At 43.1% G+C, this 20,350-nt stretch overlaps 1 long non-coding RNA gene across 1 annotated transcript in view; it reads right to left on the bottom strand.

Annotated features, from left to right (window-relative positions):
• The window catches only part of LOC110259775 (uncharacterized), a 1,242,567-nt gene extending 1,225,677 nt beyond the window's left edge, over positions 1-16,890 (bottom strand). The window contains exons 1-2 of the long non-coding RNA XR_014838625.1: positions 16,311-16,890; positions 15,757-15,808 (exon numbers count right to left, since the gene is read on the bottom strand). This is a non-coding gene — a long non-coding RNA (uncharacterized LOC110259775). The remainder of the gene's footprint in view (positions 1-15,756; positions 15,809-16,310) is intronic.
• Positions 16,891-20,350: the final 3,460 nt, after the last annotated feature.

Here is a 20,350-nt window from a genome sequence, read left to right as displayed (position 1 = left end):
ACAGACCTACAGCATCTGGGGTGCAGTCACAGCATGTCCACAACCATCTCATCTGATGGACCTGTCGAAAACATACTCTCCATTGAGAACTGTGGGGCTGCACATTAATGCAGAATACTGCCCCATTCTGCACTAACTCTTTTCTGGAATAATCCTCATGTAATACGATGACCTTGGTTCATTTATATCTACATTTGCATTTTCTTCCTTGGAAAAGCATCCCTTATCCCTTCTAGCCCCTCCAGCTTCTTCTTTAGATCTTATCTCGCTAAGCACCAAGCAAAGAATCGAACAACCTCCTCTGAATACCCTTCAACCCACTGTTGGTCTGTCATGTTGGTTTTTCCAGAGAGCCCCAATCTCATTGTTCTCATATTTAATTTCAGATAACCTCTTCAGGTCTTTCTGCTTTGCCACTATGTATGGACACACATCACCAGCTCTGACACTGGCACGCTGGCACAGAAACCACTTTGTACAAACCCCTAGCCCTTACTGTCCACTTGATGCTGAAGGTCTCATACGATCAGGGAACAGCTAAAACCACACAACCATTTTAGATTAGAATATTCTTTAGCAAATCTCTGTGTCACAAAACTATGATCTCTGGATCTGTGTTGGAAATGTTCTTGGTTGGATGAGGCTAATCACACAGAAGCAAACTTCGGATAAATGTAAACTCACTGTGGGGTAGACTGTACGAACTGTTCCTGTTTATGATTTGTTTATAACTTGACAACAAAACAGAAAACTCAGTACAATCTCTCATATTGGAAGAGTACAATGTCATGGATTAAAAGCAAAACAAAAAGACTTTGATTTAAGAATGAGTAAAGGGATTGATTCCTTCATGTAACATATTTATCTTCCTAATTACTTTATGCTTGGGCTAAATTTAAGAACAATGTCGCCTGCCATAAAAAAAGAATGAAATAATTCCATTTGTAGCAACATGGCAGACCTAGAGATTATCATATTAAGTGAAGTCAGACAGAGAAAGAGAAATATTATATAATATCCAATATAATATTGGAATCTTAAATATGATGCAAATGACCTAATCTACAAAACAGGAACAGTTTCGCAGACAAAGAAAATAGACTTGTGGTTGCCAAGGGGGATCACAGGGGTGGGGAGCTAAAATAGGAGTTAGGGACTAACATACAGACACTACTAAATACAAAATATGTAACCAACAAGTACCTGCGTATAGCACAGGAAATTATACTCAGTATCTTGAAACAACTTATAATGGAAAAGAGTATGAAAAAGAAAATGTATTTATGGGTGTCTGTATGTGTATATACTTTGCTATACACTTGAAACTAACATAACATTGTAAATTGACTTCAACTTGAAAAGTAAAACAAGGGGTTCCCATCGTGGCTCAGAGGGTTAAGGACCCAATATTTTCTCCATGAGGATGCAGGTTTGGTCCCAGGCCTTGCTCAGTGGGTTAAGGAACTGACATGGCCATGGCCATGGCTGTGGCACAGGCCACAGCTGAAGCTCCAATTCAATCCCTAGACCAGGAACTGCCATATGCCCAAGGTACAGCCATAAAAAGAAAAAGAAATTAAATGAAAAGTAAAAGAAGAAGAAGAAGAAAAAACAATGTTCCTTTTTATGCACCTATCACTGTCATAAAGGAAAGGGGGGAAGAATGTAAAAGCATGTCAGAAAAGAACAGGCAGTATGAAATTTTAAGGTTTCCTAGGGGAAAAAAATCCACAAAACTGATGATCTGTACAAAGAAAGCAAAAAGCTAATGGTACAGAATTAAACCTACTTGTCCATCATCTTTTGGTATTTCTCTTCTCTCACCTGTTTGATTACCTCTCCCCCTTTTCCAAATGCCACTCCCATAATCCTCCAGATGTTGACCTGCTCATTCGGCTCCCTGGTCATTTCCTCCTTTGAGCTGGCCTGGTCTAGAGGAGCTCAGGTATCCAGTGGGTCTTGGCTCAGTATCCTTTCACTCTGAAAACGTGAATTCACCGTTGCATCTTCTGCAGAGATTCCTGGCCCCTGGCTGCCTCTCCCACTTTACTTCCTACCCTCTTTCTCTTGATTCACAACTGGCCTTCTCACCTCCCCTGAATACACCAAACACATTCCTGCCCAGAACACGGACACTTACTGTCCCCTCTCTCTGAAATAACTGTCCTCCAAGTCTCCACAATGTTCGGTTCCTCACTTCAAATATTTTTCTCAGATTACTCATTCTTGACCGCTCTACCTGCTTTCTCTCTCTTTTACAGCAGTTTCAAAAGCAGAGATTATGACATGTATTTTTATATACTGTCTCTTCCCACTAGAATGTAAATACCATGAAGCTAGAGACTATGTCAGCTGACTCTTGCTGAATAATAAACCACCCACATACTGAGAGTCTAAGAACAACAGCCATTTATTTAGATCCTAACTCTGGCAATTAGGTTTGACATTTTGGGCTGGGCTTAGCTGGGCGGTCCTCTGGTCTGGGGAAGGTTTGGTTGATCTTAACTAAAGCTTACTCAAACATGTAGATTCATTAACAGAGTCAGCAGAAGGCTGGCCAGCTCGAGGCTGGCCCATTTGTTACTTTTCTAAGTGACATCTTACCCTCTGGCTGCCTAGCTTGGGCTTATTCGTGTGTTGGTCAAGGTTTGAATGCACAAGTGCTTTTCCTACCTCTGAATGAGTCACATTTGTGACAATACCATTGAACGACCCAGATTCAAAGGGTAGAAAATAGATTCTGTTTCTTAGTTGGAAGGACCTGCAACATCACTTGGTCCTAAACGCAAGGAGAGGAAGTTGTGGTTATTTTTACAAACTCTTTCAGGGACTCATTTCTGAGCCTCTAGCCTCTCAAACAGTGGCTGGCTTAGAGCAGGCTCTCAGTAAACACTTCTTTTTTTTTTTTTTTTTTTTTTTGTAGTGTAAGAAGTATAATGTTGTCCGCATCAAACTTATATAATGTTATAAGCCAATGTTACCTCAACAAAAGTTAAATTAAAAATAAAATAGGAGTTCCCATGGTGGCGCAACAGAAACAAATCCAACTAATAACCACGAGGTTGCAAGTTCGACCCCTGGCCTGGCTCAGTGGGTTAAGGATCTGGCATTGCTGTGAGCTGTGATGTAGGTCGTGGACACAGCTCGGATCTGGCGTTGCTGTGGCTGTGGCCTAGGCCAGCAGCTACAACTTCAATTAGACCCCTAGTCTGGGAACCTCCATGTGCTCCATAGCCCTGGGTTATTTGATTTTTGTTGTTGTATGTTGCCATGCTTGAGGGGAGGGAGGATGCTGTTCTGCAAGCAGAAACAGCATCAATAAACCCCTCTTAAAAGAATAGAGGAAACTCCAGAGGGCTAAGAAACAGCAAACACAAAATTTGCCAGAACATCATCACAGGCGGATGCTGGTGCTGTGACCACCGCCACTATATTCCACCAGCGTTCCTGGCCCCACCACTCCTGCAGAAGATAAACCCTCAAAGGTTTTTCTTTGCACCGCTAGCTCAAGGCAGGAACTGATCTAGAGCTTCTGACTTGCCACCTAACTCAAGTGACTGCTCTGGCGCTCACATGTGGGGGAGAGGAGGTGAGGCTACAAATACTCACACACACTGGGGAGATGCTCACACAATAAGAAGATGGCAGACTCACAGATAGAGTCTAACCAAACTCATGGTTACCAGTGGGGAGAAGGCATAGGGGTGGAGCAACCTGGGGTGGGGGGAGTTGGAGGTTGGGGATAAGATAAGCTACAAGGAAATGGTGTACAACACCAGGAACATAGCCAATATTTTATAATAACTATACATGGAGTATAACCTTTAAAAATTGTGAATCACTATATTGTACATCTGTAACATGTAATATTATACAGCAATTATACGTCGATTAAAAAAATGTAAAATTTTTTAAAAAGAAGGAGATGGGTTCTGGAGACACGAGTCCTCCCCATACCACCATCGACACCAAGTAGATACATGCTTTAGAAACTTTCCCAAAGAATTTTCGTTGTTGTTGTTAATTGTTAACAATGGCTGATACCTATTGGAACTGCACTCACATACACAGACACAAATATTAAGTGGCAGATGAGGGAAGCTTTGAATTCAGCCAAATAACTACTCTTTCCAGAAACAGCTGTTTAGTGAATGAATTACTTATTTTCTTTTAAAAAATCATTTGGATTGCATATAGAAGCGGCCAAGTTCTCTGTGTACAGAATGCTTACTTGCTATTTGTCTCACAAAGGGATCATTAGAATGAGTGGATAAAAATGCACTGTAACTATCATTTAAAGTAGTCATATAGAATAACACACAAAGACCCTGTACTTCTGTCACTTGAATAAATGTGTGCATTAAACAGTAGAATACCTAGAATTGGTTCCTGCCATGCAGAGCAGTAGACAATTTCAGTTGTATTACTTAGAGACTTAGAAGCAATAATAGGAGCTCATGGCCTTTAAATCAAAGCTTCTTAAGAGGAAAAGAGAAGCTACAGAAAATACCTAACCCATAAAAAACTGGTATAATTTTTCATGATCTCCTCCAGCGTTTAGAAGACAGTTATATAACCACCACCACCACATACACACACAGAGACACACTGAATAGTGAGTGCCCCAATTTGGATCCAATGCTGCTTTTCATTCTTTTATCTATCTGGTTCTAGAAAGGAAAAACATGCTGGTGAATCTGAGGCTCAGCATGATGCCCATTCAGGATGAAACCCTTAACTTCAAAGACCAAGGAAGCATATACAGGTTGGGCAAGACCCCAGCTCCTGCCCCATCTCCCTGCCAGTAATTTCTGGCCTCATTTTCAAGTGCCAGCACCTGCATTTCTCTGCCTGCGGGCTTTCTGTAACCACAGGAGCCTGCTTTCCTGCCTACTCGGCAGGCCAGCAACAGCAGCGAACTAACACTCCCACCAAGTGGCCTCGACCCACCAACAACCTTGGGAGAAGGCTATCCTCGCCCTTTGACCAGCAGAGCTCTGGGGCACATGTTCACCCACAGGAACAAACGTCTATCAGGTTTCCGCAGCGGGTGGGAGCTCGGAGAGCCCTCACAGTCACTGCTTACTAAAGCAAGCTTTAGCGGCGCTCTCTCCTTTCCTGTTTTATCCCTAGAGTCCATTGCCAGAGACCCTTCACCTCCAACAACTGCTGACTCAGAGGTGGTTTATAGAGGGACCCAAACTAATACAAAGCTCCAGCCTTTCAACCATCCCGTTTCCTCCAACACACAGGTGTTTCCCTAATACCTTAGGTTGGTCCTTGAAGCTCCTTGGTCTTAAGATGAGGTCAGGTGAAAATGCGGATCCGTTGAGAGAGGCCCCCCCCCCCAGCAAGCACTGTAGTCCATGCATACCTTAGAGAGCACAAAGGATGTGACCCCAAGCTGGGTGGATGGGACTGAATGAGAGAAGCCAAGAGCAGGGTGTGGAGGGGGCCACACAGGAAAGAGGAAGGAGGGTGCTCATCCCTCCACTCTCCTCCTTGGCTGGGAAAAGTGGTCCTAGGGTGCACGCGGCTCTAACGCCAATCAGAATTCTGCAGCTGAGACCAGTCCCCTTGATTTCACTAGCCAGTGCCGAGCTCTCCTAAACCTTCATAGCCTCATCTTTAAAATGGAAATAGTGGCGCTCCCCCTGATGCAGTGGGTTAAGGATCTGGCATTGTCACTGCAGCGGCTTGGATAGCTACTGCAGTGCGGGAACTTCCACATGCCATGGGCGTGGCCAAAATAATGAAAATACTAATAATGATAATAATGCCATTTACCGCAGAAAGTTATTAGAATTAAATGAAATATTCCATGCAAGGCACTAAGCACAGTGCTTGGCACATAATAAGTTTAACCATTATATTATCATGAATTAACACTTTCTCATGATAAATGATAAATTATAATTATGAATTATAATTTTAAAACGGTGTGGTTTACACCTTGTTTTTTTGTTTTTGTTTTTTTGTCTTTTTAGGGCCACACCCACAGCATATGGAGGTTTCCAGTGTAGGGGTCGAATAAGGAGCTGTGCTGCCAGCCTACACCACAGCCACAGCAATGCCAGATCCGAGCCACGTCTGCAACATACATTACAGCTCGTGGCAACACCAGATCCTTTAACCCATTGAGTGAGGCCAGGGATCAAACCTGCGTCCTCATGCATGCCAGTCAGATTTGTTTCCACTGAGCCATGAAGGGAGATCCCTACACCTTGAATTTTTGATTTGTCCTCCTAACCTGCCAAAGGAGGCAAGACCCAAAGCCAGGTCAGAACTGCTGCTCTGTTGCTCTGGCTTCTCCTCATCCCTCACTCAGCGGCGCGCACACACACCAGCCCTGCTGACTGTTCTGGTCCATTTCCTTCCTGAACTGTGACACAGGAACCCCAGAGCAAGGGTGTGGAGAGACAGGATCTCACATGCTTTGAAAGATGCAGAGCAACGACAATGAAAACAAAACAGAAGGGAGAAAAACCATAATACTTGTGGATGCAAGGTTAAACTCTCGTGTAAGAAGCCCATTACCCCACATCCTCTCCTGTCCAGCGCCTCTTCACTGCGTGAGCCATTCTGCAGCATCGGCAGCCTTCCAGGGCCATTTTTCAGGCGCTCTGCAGCAGATGTGATAATTATAAAATGCGCCATCAGAGAACTAGGGTATTTATTTGTTTTCCTTAATTTCAATTTTTACTACCTTTCCTTTAAAGACAGCAAGACACAGATTGAGCCATAAACTGTCAGATTTCGTATCTTATGAGGCTACCAATTTCCTGAAATGTGCGATGATTTAAATTTCCAATCAAACAGACAGATAGGAAAATGCATTCCAACTCCAGCAGGAGTTGTAAAGCTCTCAAGCCCTGTTTTTCCCCCTTTTCATCTTTACCACATCAGACTATTGATGTAGACACAGAAAATAAGTGCCCATCTAAAACAAGATGTAGTTCATCAGAACCAGGTCCTGGATGGCTAGAAGTAATTCTGGACACCTCACCAAAGACCCCCTTTTCATCCAATCCCAGTGGGTTTAGACTGAAATGTGCTGGCTGTGATGTCAAGAATCAAGAAGATTGGGCAAACCGCAAGTTAAGAATCAGGAGGCAGAATGGCTGGAATCCTGCCTAGAAAATAGTGTTGGAAGGCAGCCATGTAAAAACTAATACATTTGCAAAGACCAATCCAGACAATTAGGACAAGTCCTCTGTAGGCAACCTAACAGGTGTCACTCATTTTCCGTTGCTATTGTTGTCCTTATTTGTTTTTGTCTGGTGGTTTGTTTTTCCTTTGGATGGACAAGGCGGGGCGGGGGAGGGGGGAAGAGAAAATAGGACATACACTTTTGAGCATGATTTCCCAGATGGAACCCTTTGCCTGGCAACTTTAACACCGTGAAGCTTGCCTGGTTCTGGCAGATAAGGGTTTGAATGCTAGTAGTTGATCTGGGAAGTGATCCCAGGAAATAGCGGTAGGGGAGTAGGAGTCAGGTGGGGAAAGGAAAGAAGGAAGCCAGAACATAGTGAGTTAATACACAGGGTTTCACCATGAGTAAGTGGGACGCAGTCCTTCTGGAACACCCCCAGACTCTAGCAAGCCTCAGAGTCGCCCCAAGTCTGGAGGCATCAAAGCTGGGGTATTTACCCATAGTTCCTGAATGAGAGCTGCTCCCAGGGTCATTAACTCTGAGGATGGAGCCAGACTGTGGGAGTCTGCAGGACAGTGGCTGCCGAGGAGGTATAGCCAGGACACCAGCAGCACTGGCTCCAAGCTCTCCTCTTTATCGTACACCCTGTTCCAGGCCCAGAAGCAGCTGGTGGCCAGGAGCCAAAGCAAGCACCAGGAAAACCCGATTCCAGTAAGAGCCAGCATCCCTGAAAAAGGAAATGGTACCATGAACATGTGGTGATGTTTTGCGAGGAGTGCTATTGTGGGCTCTGAAAAGGGTCCTCTGAGAGGATTTGCAATGCCTATCAAACCATCCAGAAAGGAGCTTCCAGCTCAGCGGTGTGATGGCGTTCAATGGGTAACAGGCATGGAAAAGCAAAGGCCTCCTGGGACCCCAAGCTAATTAAATGCAATCCTCTTTCTCCTTCCTTCACTGCTGAAATACATCAGCCAAAATCTTCTTAAAAGCCCTAACTTTGCAGCTATATTCATCTCTTTAATTACTGTGTCTGGTTCACTTTATTTGTAATCACAGGGAGTTTTTTACAACATTTTCACATCTTGGTGCAAGGTGTGAAAGAAACATAAAGACCCCAAGGAAGGGGGAGGGAAAATGCTCACTGGCCTTTCTCTTCGTCACTGAAAAGGTATTTAAACGACTCAAAACTGAAGGGAGCATTAAGTGAGCAGAGCACTGAGGCTGGAGGGACCCTAGGACTAAATTTGAATTAAAAGAGGGACAACCAAAGTGATGTGTGGAGTGGGGCCTGGGGTATGTCACCAGATCCTCCCATGAGAACCAAAAGCTTCTTTTCCAAAGAGCGTTGTGGGCTGACAGCCCATAGCCCGGTTCTTCTTTGGGATTTAGCTGAAGCGAGCATCTGTGCCCAAGGCTCCTCCCCCCCCAACAAGTATAACAGAGCGGGATCCTAAAGGGGCTTCCTAGAACAGACCCCCACACATGTCCTACTTCTGCCTCCTGTCTGCAAAAAAACTTTAATTTCCTAGGCCTTCCCCAAATTCTAAGTACGTTTAATCAGAGAAGTGAGAAAATGCAGAAAGGAAAATGATCAAACAAGACAAAATAATAATTAGCCACTAAACAGAGTCAAGGACTTTTAGTTCTTTCTCAAGGGCTAGAAACAATATTCTAAGCCATACCCTTGGAACTGTTTTGCAGAGGCTGAAACCCCTACCAGGTGGAAGAAATTAACTGTGCTGCCCACCAGCATGGAGACCCTAGAGCAGTTGGAACCAGAAGGTTGATAATGTTGACACCTGATTACCTCACCACTAACCAATCAGTAGAACATCCATGAGCTGGTCTCGTACCCCACAACTCCCCCCGCTCACCGTTTTTTCTATCTTTAGCAATAAAGTTTTTATTTTTTTAATTTATAGTGTTCTGTCAATTTCTGCTGCACAGCAAAGTGACTCAGTTATACATGTAGAAATCTAAAATTCTGTGTTCAAATGTAGAAATCTAAATTTTTTTGTTTTATTTTTTTAAATGAGTTTTATTTGTTTCCATTATATCTGGTTTATACTGTTCTGTCAATTTTCTATACTGTTCTGTCAATTTTCAAAGTTATCCAGTCTCTCTCTCTCTCTCTCTCTCTCTCTCTCTCACACACACACACACACACACACACACACACATATATATATACGTTCTTTTTCTCACATTATCCTCCATCATGCTCCATCATTAAGTGACCTAGATATAGCTCCCAGGGCTATACAGCAGGATCTCATTGCTTATGCATTCCCTCAGTCTATTTAAAAAAAAATTTCCCTGAAAATCTTTGGGGATTTCAGGTCTTTTAAGCACTAGCTGCCTGGACTCCTTGATGGGTGCCCTGAAATAAACGCCGTACTTCCCTTCATCATGACCCAGTGTCAGTAGACTGACTTGACTTTGCCCAGGCTAAGCAGACCTAAGTTTGGTTCAGTAACACTAAGAGTAACCTCCATCCAATAGCAGGTCAGTGTGGGGTACAAGCCCCTTCCACCTTGCATCTCTGAAGGCCCATCCTGACTCCAAAGCTCTCCGTAGCTGGGCCTTGTGTGCAACTGCAGCAGAGTTCAACCTCTTCCCTACTTCCCTGACTCTCTAACAAACACTGAGAACACACCCCAGGGGACTTCCTGTGTGTAAGGCACAGCCACAGAGTCTTTGTGTCTGCTGGAGGGGGAGGAGGACTCAACCCAAGGCAGCTGAATCCCAGGGATATGGAATGAAATAGCAGATGTGCTGAAGCCCTCTCCAGGTGCTTCTGAAAAGCACTGTACTGAGGAAAATGTGCTAAGGGCAGAAAACACACTCTAACAGTGACTGGGAACCCTTGTCCTTGGCATTTCCCTATACTTATCCCATATTAATCTCATGGCACCCTGAACAACGAGCACATTCAGTATGATTGAAAATGCTAATGCAAAAAAAAAAAGAAAGAAAAAAAATGAAAATGTTAATGCATAAAAAAATTTTAACAAATAAAATATGATATCACTTCTATCTGGAATCTAATATATGTCACAAACGAAATTTTCCACAGAAAACAAATGCATGGACTTGGAGAACAGACTTATGGTTGCCAAAGTGGAGGAGGAAGGAGTGGAATGGACTTGGAATCTGGGTTAATAGATGCAAACTATTGCCTTTGGAATGGATAAGCAATGAGATCCTGCTGTATAGCAGGAAACATCTAGGTCACTTATGATGGCGCATGATGGAGGATAATGTGAGAAAAAGAAAGTATATATACATATGTGTGTGTGTGTGTGTGTGTGTGTGTGTGTGTGTGTGTGTGTAACTGGGTCACTTTGCTGTACAGAACAATATAAACCAGCTATAATGGAAAAAATAAAACTCATTTAGAAAATAAAAAAAATTTAGATTTCTACATTGTAAAATTAAGAACTAGTACAGACATCCCAGAAAGGATATCCTATCCCATATTAATCCCACTAGAAAGGATATCAGGAAAAAGGAGAAACTGGGGAAAATACTTGGAATATAGATGACAGACAAAAGGATAATTTTCTTAATATATAAAGAACTAGTGAAAATCAGTATGAAAGAGACCAGCAACTAAAAAATCAAAAAGACAAAGAGTATGAACTGAGTTTCAGAAAAATTAATTACAATATGGCCTTTTCACGCATAAAAAAGATACCCAACCTTAATCATAAGAAAACAAAAGCAAATTAATTCTAACCTGAGATGTCACTTTCACCTAACAGATGAATCAAGATCAAAAAGTTGAAGAGCGTGCTGTGTTGGCATGAGCGTGAAGTAATAGGCATTCTCATAAAATTCTGGTGGGTGTATAAAATGGTACGACTTCTTTGGAAGTCGAATTGGCAGTTTGAAAGTCACATAACCATTGACTCAACAAGAATTTGGCTCTCCTAGGGATTTATAAATCCAAAGATTGTGCAAAGGCATACATATGGGAGTTATTTCATTTTAACATGGTTTACAGAAGCAAAAGACCAGAAATTACCAAGTGTGCATCACTACACGCTAAAGTAAACACATTTATAGAATAGTAAACCCATCCTAAAATACTCTTCAGACTGGCTCTCCCCTGCTCATCTTGAAAATATCAGTTCCAGGGGCCAAGCGACTCTGAGGTCAGGAGAACTGGGCTCTCTAGGCTGGAAATTAGGCACAGGCCACCCCAGTGCCTCCCCACACCCTCAGCTTCTTTCCTGGGTTTGATCAACTTCACCATCCCTCTGGGTAGTAGAGCTGGATTTAAAAAACTCTTTGCAATTCACTCGGCTCCTTGACGATAAACAGTGGATGTAAAAACACATTTTATCACCATTTATATTTTAACAAATTATGTAGTCGGTTGTTCAGACTTAACATTAGTCTCTCACTTAAAAAAAATGTTTATAATGTTAAGTGTAAATTATATTTAATTTTTGGATGTTCAAACCAATCCAAAGGAATTTTTTCTCAGTAATCTTTCATCAGGGAGTTTATTAAATAGCTTTCAGTTCTAGAATGATTTAAAAGCAAATCTTCCCTAGGTTCATCCTATTTGTTATGGTCTTGAGCATCTTTATTCAGAAGAGTTCTAAGGGTTTTATGTAATCTATGTCAGCCATAAATTTCTGTGTTTAGGGAGAAAGAGTCTTTGAAGCAAAACTCTCTTAAAATATTTCACAAGAGACTAATTCCTGAAAAATTAACAGAGAAACAAACCAGAACTTGAAAAGTCAAAAGCCTCAGAAATGTTCACCTGCTTCTTCTTGGCAGGAGTAAAAATTCTTTCAAAGCCCCTGGATGTTTTTCAGAGATGAAGTTACAATGGTGGAAGAAGAGATAAGCACAGCTGTCCATCGCCCATCCACTAATGCCTGCTGTCCTTCTCACAAATTGGTCTGTTTCATGGCAGGTGTCATTTACACAGGCACGTTTTTCCAATTCTGTGCTACGCAGGCTGCGAAGTACTTGGTAGAAACATTTCCAAGTCACATAAACTCAGCATCCCACACCCGGATTTCAGATCCCCTTAAACCCAGATTAGCACACGCCAGCTCACTGACTGAGCTAAACGGATGAATCACTTGGATGTTGCCACAAAGGACTGAGGAAGAGATGAATTGCACTGGGCCTTGTCAATTCATTTCAGGTGTCAAAGTGACATAAGAAGGCACAGGACTATTTCTTCATTTGTGCAGCTCTCCCCATAAGATGGAAGAGGAACCCCACACCCGGTTTTGGAGCACTGAAAAACCACCTCTCACGTTGCACAAATGAACGACTGCATCATCAATCACTGGGATATGAAGGGACTTAGGATCATGTGATGCCTTTATTCTCTTCTGGGCTATAACCTGCATACTGTTAATTGCTCTAGCTAACTGCGTGAGAGAAGGCTTGCTTGGAGTTCAGATAGCAACGCCTCCAATCAGGTCTTTTGGCAGCATAGGAATGAGTGTTCTTGGCAAGAGGACTTTCTTAGCTGCGCTTTGATTAATACCTTGCTGCCCAGCTTCATTCTCTTCCTGTGCCCTTCCACCCCTTCTCTCAGCACATTTTCCCACAAAGCCTTCGCTCCCTTTTATCCCAGGCCCCAAATGTGCTGCAAACCCTGGAAGCTCTAAGGGGAGGCAGTGCTGGTGCTTGAGCCACAGCAAATGAAGTGAGCGCCCAGCGGCTGGCGGAGAGCCTGCTTCTGCCTCCTTGGGCTGATGTATTGTGGGAAGCGGTGCCAGGGACTGGTGGGGACAGCCCGTTTTATTAGGAGTCAAGGCTGCAACGTGGAGCCCTTCCAAGGCGTCTTTCACATGTCCTTGCTACTCCTCTAATAAACCGGGATTAACCCTAAGTCAAGCGCAACTGCACCGGAAAGAGCCTGAAAATTCTTGCACCAAAATGCTGGCCTTGCTTTTGGCGACCACGGAGCTAAACAGATGAGCTGCCCCTACCCTGATCACACACCACACAGCGTGGGGCACACTTCCTATGAAGCAGCTTTAACATGTTCCGACCTGGGATGCCGGTGCGGGTGTACTTGTGGCTCTTGTGCTCTAAACCAACACTTTCTTCCTGAGGCAGAGCACCCTCCTCAGCACACCCCCTCACTCCCAGCCAGGGCGCTTCAGCTGCACAGGGTCTCCAGCAGCGCAGGACGACGCATGTGGTTTCATGCTTCACTACCGCCATATTGAAATACTTAATACTTGGTGAACAAGAAGCCCTGCATTTTCCTTTTGCACTGGGCTCTGCAAATTACTTAGCCAGTCCTGCTCCTCCCTTTATGGAGCATGACCCAGAGAAAACAGGCTGAGAAGGACAACCTCTGCTGAAACACCTCCTGGGTGTGGTTTTCAGAAATCAGAGCTCTGGGGAGACAGCCTGGTTCTCACAAACTCAGGGCCATGCGTTTCTTTATTGTCAAGCCCCTTTTGGCAATATTTGGAAACTATTACTGTAGAAATTAATACTTAGTGCATGGTGAGTATATTCCAAGCCCTGCCCTGAGCACTTTCCCTGCATTTTATCATATAATCCTCACAACAACATTACCCTGTTCTGAAGAGTTAGAAATGGGAGTACCATGTCTGCTTAGAGGGTTAAGGATCCAGTGGCTGTGGCTCAGGTCACTGCTGTGGCTTGGGTTTGATCCCTGGCCCGGGAACTTCACATGCCAGAAGCATGGCCAAAAATAATAAAGATGAAGAAATGGACTCTTAGAGAGTTCAAGTAATTTGTCTCAAATCAAACTCAGATGCAGTTAACTCCACAACATGTAGTTTTAACCACTAGACCATACAGCTTGATTATGAAAAGAAAATATGTTCATTTCACTGGCAGTAAGGTTCATGATAGCTGTGTTGATTGTGAGTTTGGAGATGAGGACTGGATGGAAAGCAGAAAGGAATGGAAAACATTCTTTTTTCTCCCCACTGAATACATGGAAGAAAATAAACTGATTTTGCCCGAGGGCCATAAAGAAACAGGATTCTCTTGTGATGTTTTTCCTGTTCACTTAGGCCTAGGCATTACCATTAGGGCTCTTAGCTTGGGTAGCGGTAAACACTTTGGTTCTAGGACTGTTGGATTCCTGATCCCAAAGTAGCTCCCAGACCCCACAGTTCTATGTCTACTTAAGTGCATTCAGCAAACCAAGGATATGTCCAGAATCCAACATCAGGCAATTTTTTTTATGAGAATAACTGTCATCACCTAATAATCAAAGCTAATGTTTATTTATTGCTCTCAGCCAACCAGTTTACTATATAAAGTTACTTAATCTTCATAACAACCACATAAGACAAGCACGATTCCAGTAGTTTTAAAAAGTGAGGAAACTGAAGTTCCCGTTACGGTGCGTCAGAAACGAATCCATTAGTATCCACGAGGATGCAGGTTCAATTCCTGGCCTTACTCAGTGGTTCAGGGATCTGGCGTTCCCATGAGCTGTGGTGTAGGTCACAGATGCAGCTCAGATCCCGAGTTGTTGTGGCTGTGGTGTAGGATGGTAGCTACAGCTCCATTTCGACCCCTAGCCTCGGAACTTCCATATGCCACAGGTGTGATCCTAAAAAAACCAGACAAAAATAAATAAAAATAAATACAGTGACGAAACTGAATCCAAGAAAGATGAAATAATTTGGTAAAGCCACTAAACTGGTAAATATCAGAACCAGGATTTGAATCAAGGCAGTCTAGGGCAAAAAGCAGTCTCTTAATCTGTACACTATAGGAAAGCTGAGTGTCAAAAACACTGTTCTTAGGACAGAAACCTAGAAAGAATTAATAATCAAGAACAGAAGGGCCATGGTACCTCCAGACCCTGGAACCACAACTCCCTTTCTCTCCTGACCTCCCTTTCCTTATATGGCACTGACCAAACAGGATGGAACGGGACCCCTGGGCACACGGCACAGCCAGCCAGGGACTAAAAGGTTCATCACTGACCTTGATTAGATTACAAACAGACATAATTCAAGACTAAGCTTCCTCAGAGATTCCTACCTGGACCAATAGGGAATGATAGCTAGTTAATCTAAGAGAACCTACTTCTCGACACTTATTTCTTGTAAAACCACCCACCTCAGGAGAGAATTCGTAAGTGAATGGAGAAGACATCTCATGAACCTTGATGTTTCTCACTTAATTTCTCGCAGCCCCATTATCTCCACTCTACAGATGGGCACACAGAGGTTCAGGAAGGTTAGTAACTTACCCAAGTCCCACAGTAAGTAAATGATAGGGTTAGGGGTTTAAACCCTAGACCCCTGAAGTAAAACCCAGGCTCCAATGCACAAGCTGTGCAGTCTCTCCAAAGACTGTGTTGTGAAGCCAGCAGCAGCCACCTTCCCACACAGAACTGTTTATCATCTTATCTCACAGGATGAACTGTGCACCCATGGCCATGTACAGCCAGACCCCAACCCTCTAAGCCATGGTTTCCTAATCAATGCTAGCTAATCATGAAGGCTTTCTTGACCCTGAAGAAGTTCTTCACAAACCTTTTTCCTTAGGACTGTATCATACTATTGCAGAATCACTTTAAAGGGAAAGTTCTATGTTTACAGAACAGAGTCAGAGCAACTTACCTTCCACCAAAACTATTCATCTTCTTTTTTCTTTCTTGCTGTCCTTTTATGTCTGTGAATATGGGAACTGAGTTAAGCTTAGAATAAGCATCGCACAACATGTCCTTAACTTTGCATGTGTAGAAGTTACCCTGAATGGAAGGAAAGCATAAGAGTGCTTTCTGCCCTCCTTCTGTCTACACACGGCCATCCCACAGTTGCCAAGCACCAAGGCATGCACACGCACACACGTACACACACACACTCATCAATCACATGCAAACAATCACATAGGCGAGCCCACAAAGCACACACCTCTGCATGCACACACGTGTGCAAGCTCGCACATGCATGCACACAAAGGTACATGCACACTCATACACACACACACACGCACACACACAATTTGTTCAATCCCTGGGACTCACGGCCTGGATGTAGGGGTTCCTAGAAAGCAGGTCATTCAGGTAAACAGTATTCAGTTCTGAGAAACCACCTCTGCCCTCTCCTCTCAGACACGCCCTCTCCTCTCAGTCACACCCCCTCTTTGCTGGAAGACTGCCTCAGGGACTTACCTGGTGTTATTTGATTAAAACAAAGGCTAGTCACTTTCCAACAATGACAGCAATGTGACTCCACACTGTAAACAGAGTTTTATTTGTTGAGCAATACTTTTTCTGTCCGTCGTCAACTTTTTTTCAGACGTGTTTCTAGCTTTAATCTTGATGTGCAATTATAAAAATCAAGACTAATTATTACTTGGAAGTGACAGTTTCTTTATAAAGGATTCGCCAGGCTTTGAAAGAAGTCTTCTCAGTGCATACAAAACATGATTATGTGGATAAAATTTAACTCTATGCTTGGCTTTTCAGGAGTATCCTTTTCACATAATGTTCTAGAGAATAGTCATTGCTGAATCCACAGATAATTAAAATTTAAGGTTCTTGTGAATAAACAAAAATTATGGCCAAAGAAATGCTTGATTTGAAATCAAGTATAAATGTGTTAAGTGGCATTAACTGCTCAAAAAAAAAAAAAAAAAGAAGGAAAGTTAAAACTGCTTCAGAAGACATGCAGAAATTCTAAAGACAAATTCAAGGAAAGAAAATAGATGGAGTCTGCAGATCTCCAAAAGCAGGGCAGCCGCTGGGGTCCTTTTCTAAGGGCTGCGGTCTGGAGGTTACCTCCACTCCCAGCATCCAAAGCTCTTGTGCTTTTTGTGCTGCCAGCTGGCCCCAAGGTCATCAAACTGTGCTAAATATAGGCCAGCCTTTTTTGTTTTTCTCTTTGATGGGGAAAGGATCATATTCTGGTCCAGATGAAAGCAAGGCAAATGACTACTTTTCCTGGAAAGCATATGTTTATAATTCCTAATTTTGCAAGAACCAGGAGCGTAAAATTCAGTTTATTAAAACATCAATTTAGCATATTTGCAAGAGTGGTGAGATTTATTCTTCCTGAACTTGAAATTATCTTGGATGGTAAAAGAGACCTTTAATTATCTATAGACCCAGAACAACAGCACACATCAGGGTTTTTTTGTTGTTGTTGTTTTCCCAAGAGCAAGAAAATGATAGGTTAAATGTTTAATGTTCCTGCAGCCTTCATTTTATTTCCATCAAGTTCTGGAGTAAGTAAGTAAAATTTTATATTAGCACTGAAGACCTCTACTGTATGAGATACAGAGATTTACAATTGGCCTGATATTTTTCCATTGGATTCAGGAGGATACTAGGAATTCACAAGAATAGGCTTTTCCAATTTTCCGTAGCATCTGATTTCACAACTGGAAACATCCAGAAAGGAATCACGGTACACATGTAAACTGCTACTGCATTTGCCTGAGACATTTACACATCGAATCTCATTGGAAGTCCCACACAACTCTGTGATAGAAACTGAATTACTCTCTTTCCTAATGCTTCCACCACGATGGAGTTAGAAAAGTCATTTAACTGTAAGAAAATTTGGGTCTAGAAAAGTTAAGCAATTTGACTGAAGTTTCGTAACAAATAAACAAATAAACTGGAACTAGAATTCATACTTTCCAACTCCCAGGTCTGTCCTTTTTTGACCACATTCAGCAACTGAATCCAATTTTCCAATGAAGTCTGGTAGCCACTGGTCTGTGTCAGAGATGGCTTAACAAAGAACTTTTCTGGTGGTGCCGGAGAGTTAAAAAGGTCTTCTGAGGGATTCTAGAGTGTACCTCCAAGCCCCTTCCTCACCCAGCCTCAAACAGCACCTGCTCTGGGTACCCAGGAACTGGCTCTCCTCTTCCTCTTCCCTGTCACTCCCAGCTGCGTGGTGCGGCCACCAGAAGGGCCCTGTGGAAAAGGTGCCTTTGGCCCAGCTGATTATTTATTCTACATCAGTGAGCGGACGTGTTAGAAGTATGGGCCAGTGTTTAAGTGCAGGAAGTGGGAGTGGACTTGAGAATCAATCCCTGGCTTTGCTTTACATGGGTGTTTGTGACCAGAAAGGGCACATTTTCTGACCAGTCTGCCTTCTGGTCATGAATACTCACACTGCACATTTTTCTGACTTCAGATGATTGGGACGCCTTTCAGAGCACAAATCCTTTTTATTTTCTTTTCTTTGGTGGGGGGCGGGGTGGAGAGAGGTAGCACACTGTAAATCATACGTATTAAAACTGTAACTCCACTGCCCATATCAGATTCTTTATCAGGCCTGGCAGAGGTTGCAAACGGGGAGCCGTTGCAGCTGATGGAAGCCTCCCCACAGAAGTGTTTTTTTAGGCAAGCTCTCAAGTTAGCAGCTCCTTCTGCTTGGCTGCTCCAGACAGAGCATGTGCTTCCCTGCACAGGATAGCACCCCTGCTCCCACCGGAGGACGCCCCTACTCACCCAGGACCAGGTGTAGATATTTTCTGATGGGGGTTGGAACTCAGGGAGGCAAGAGGCTGAGATCCAGACAGAATGTGGCAACTTTTCTCTGGGGTAACCCAGCAGCAGAGCAAGACAGAAAAGGGGAGGTTACTGAGATTCAATTAAAAAGTTACTTGGCAGTTTTGCTGATAAGTGAACCACCACAGTGAGCTTTTAGCCTCCCCACCAAGGCTTATGTGCAAACAAGCTGACCCTTTAAGCATCAAAAAGCATCAGGGAGTGCCCATTGTGGCTCAGTGGTTGATGAACCTGACTAGTATCCATGATGCAGGTTCAATCCCTGGCCTTTCTCAGTGGGCTAAGAATCCGGCGTTGCCATGAGCTGTGGTATAGGTCGCAGACGGCGTGGATCCAGTGTTGCTGTGGCTGTGGTGTAGGCCAGCTGCTACAGCTCTGATTGGACCCCTAGCCTGGGAACCTCCATAAGCCAAGGAGTAGCCCTAAAAAGACAAAACGACCAGAAAAAAAAAAAAAAAAAAAAGCATCAGAAAGAGGAAGTCCCTGCACCTCTTCCTTCTACCACCCACAGGCCCAGCACAAAGGCATAAAGGCAAACTGGATTGGCAGCGGCATCACCAGTCAGAAGGAAGGATTTCTCTCCTAATTCTGAAGGCAGGGAGTATGTGACTGGTGACTAGCTTCCGCCTTTATGGAAAAGTGCTCTCCTTTACCCACTTCGGGACAACCGGTCCCTTTACAGAGTCCCTGTCCCTCTACAGCCTCCCTGCACCAAGTGCTGTCTCTTATTGCTTTTGATCTCTTTTTGATTAGCTAACCCCTTTGCATGTTCAGATCCACTGTTTGTCTACACTCTTTCTAAACCGATGAAAAGGCAAAGGTAAAGCAACGCCTTCTTTGATTTTCATCTCCTGCAGATGGAAGATGAATTCTAAGTGTGTTTTTTTAGAAGGGACTTATTTCCTCCTAGATTTCATTTTCAGGAGGCTAAGAAAGCAATCGAACAAGGACTGAGGTTTGCAGAAACTACAATTGCAGCCAGGCATCAGATATGCGCTGCTCTCTGGCTGCGTTCTGAATGGATACATCCAACAAACAGAAGTATCTTTTCCTGTGCACATCTTGTTTTCACTCTAAATCTGAAATTATCAGGAGAAGCAGGATTGTTGTTATTTTGTTATTAGTTGATGTTTGTTTATTTTTATATCTGCTTTTTTCCAGGAAAGAGTGAAGGCAGCATAATGTATGAATTTCTGATCTGCCTGCAGGAGCAGTTCCACTGGATTTCTTCTTCACCAAATCCACTTGTTAATGATTGATATGTTAATGATTTGATTAATCCATGGGGTTTGATTCATTTCCATCATCATTTACATTTCGTCAAGACATGTTTTCAAGGAGATACTTGATGTCCTCCAAATGCTCCGTTTCTCAGCGTGGGAAACTTTTATTTTCCTTAAGTAAAGGAAATCTGCACCTTGGAAGTCTGACTGACTGATGGGAAGCTGAAATCTAAGTGTGGAGAGGTTAAGTAATCTCACTAGCCTTTTGCAAACTCTGGAGGAGCCCACTTCTTAGATCTGTAACTTTTCCGTTAGGTACATTTCCATAAGATACATAAGTCTATGTCATTTCTAAATATATATGTATACATATATATATACACACACACATATTACTGAATATAAATATATTTGCTATATACACTAATACATATATATTACATATATATATGCACATATGTATAT

The sequence above is a fragment of the Sus scrofa genome, chromosome 2 (assembly GCF_054392235.1).
Source record: "Sus scrofa isolate SSC_HxYL_T2T_F1_AM1 chromosome 2, Sscrofa_HxYL_maternal_Yorkshire_Landrace_v2.0, whole genome shotgun sequence".
Lineage (NCBI taxonomy): Eukaryota > Metazoa > Chordata > Mammalia > Artiodactyla > Suidae > Sus > Sus scrofa.
Note: the sequence above shows the minus strand (reverse complement) of the source record. Positions and strands in the feature narration are given on the sequence as shown.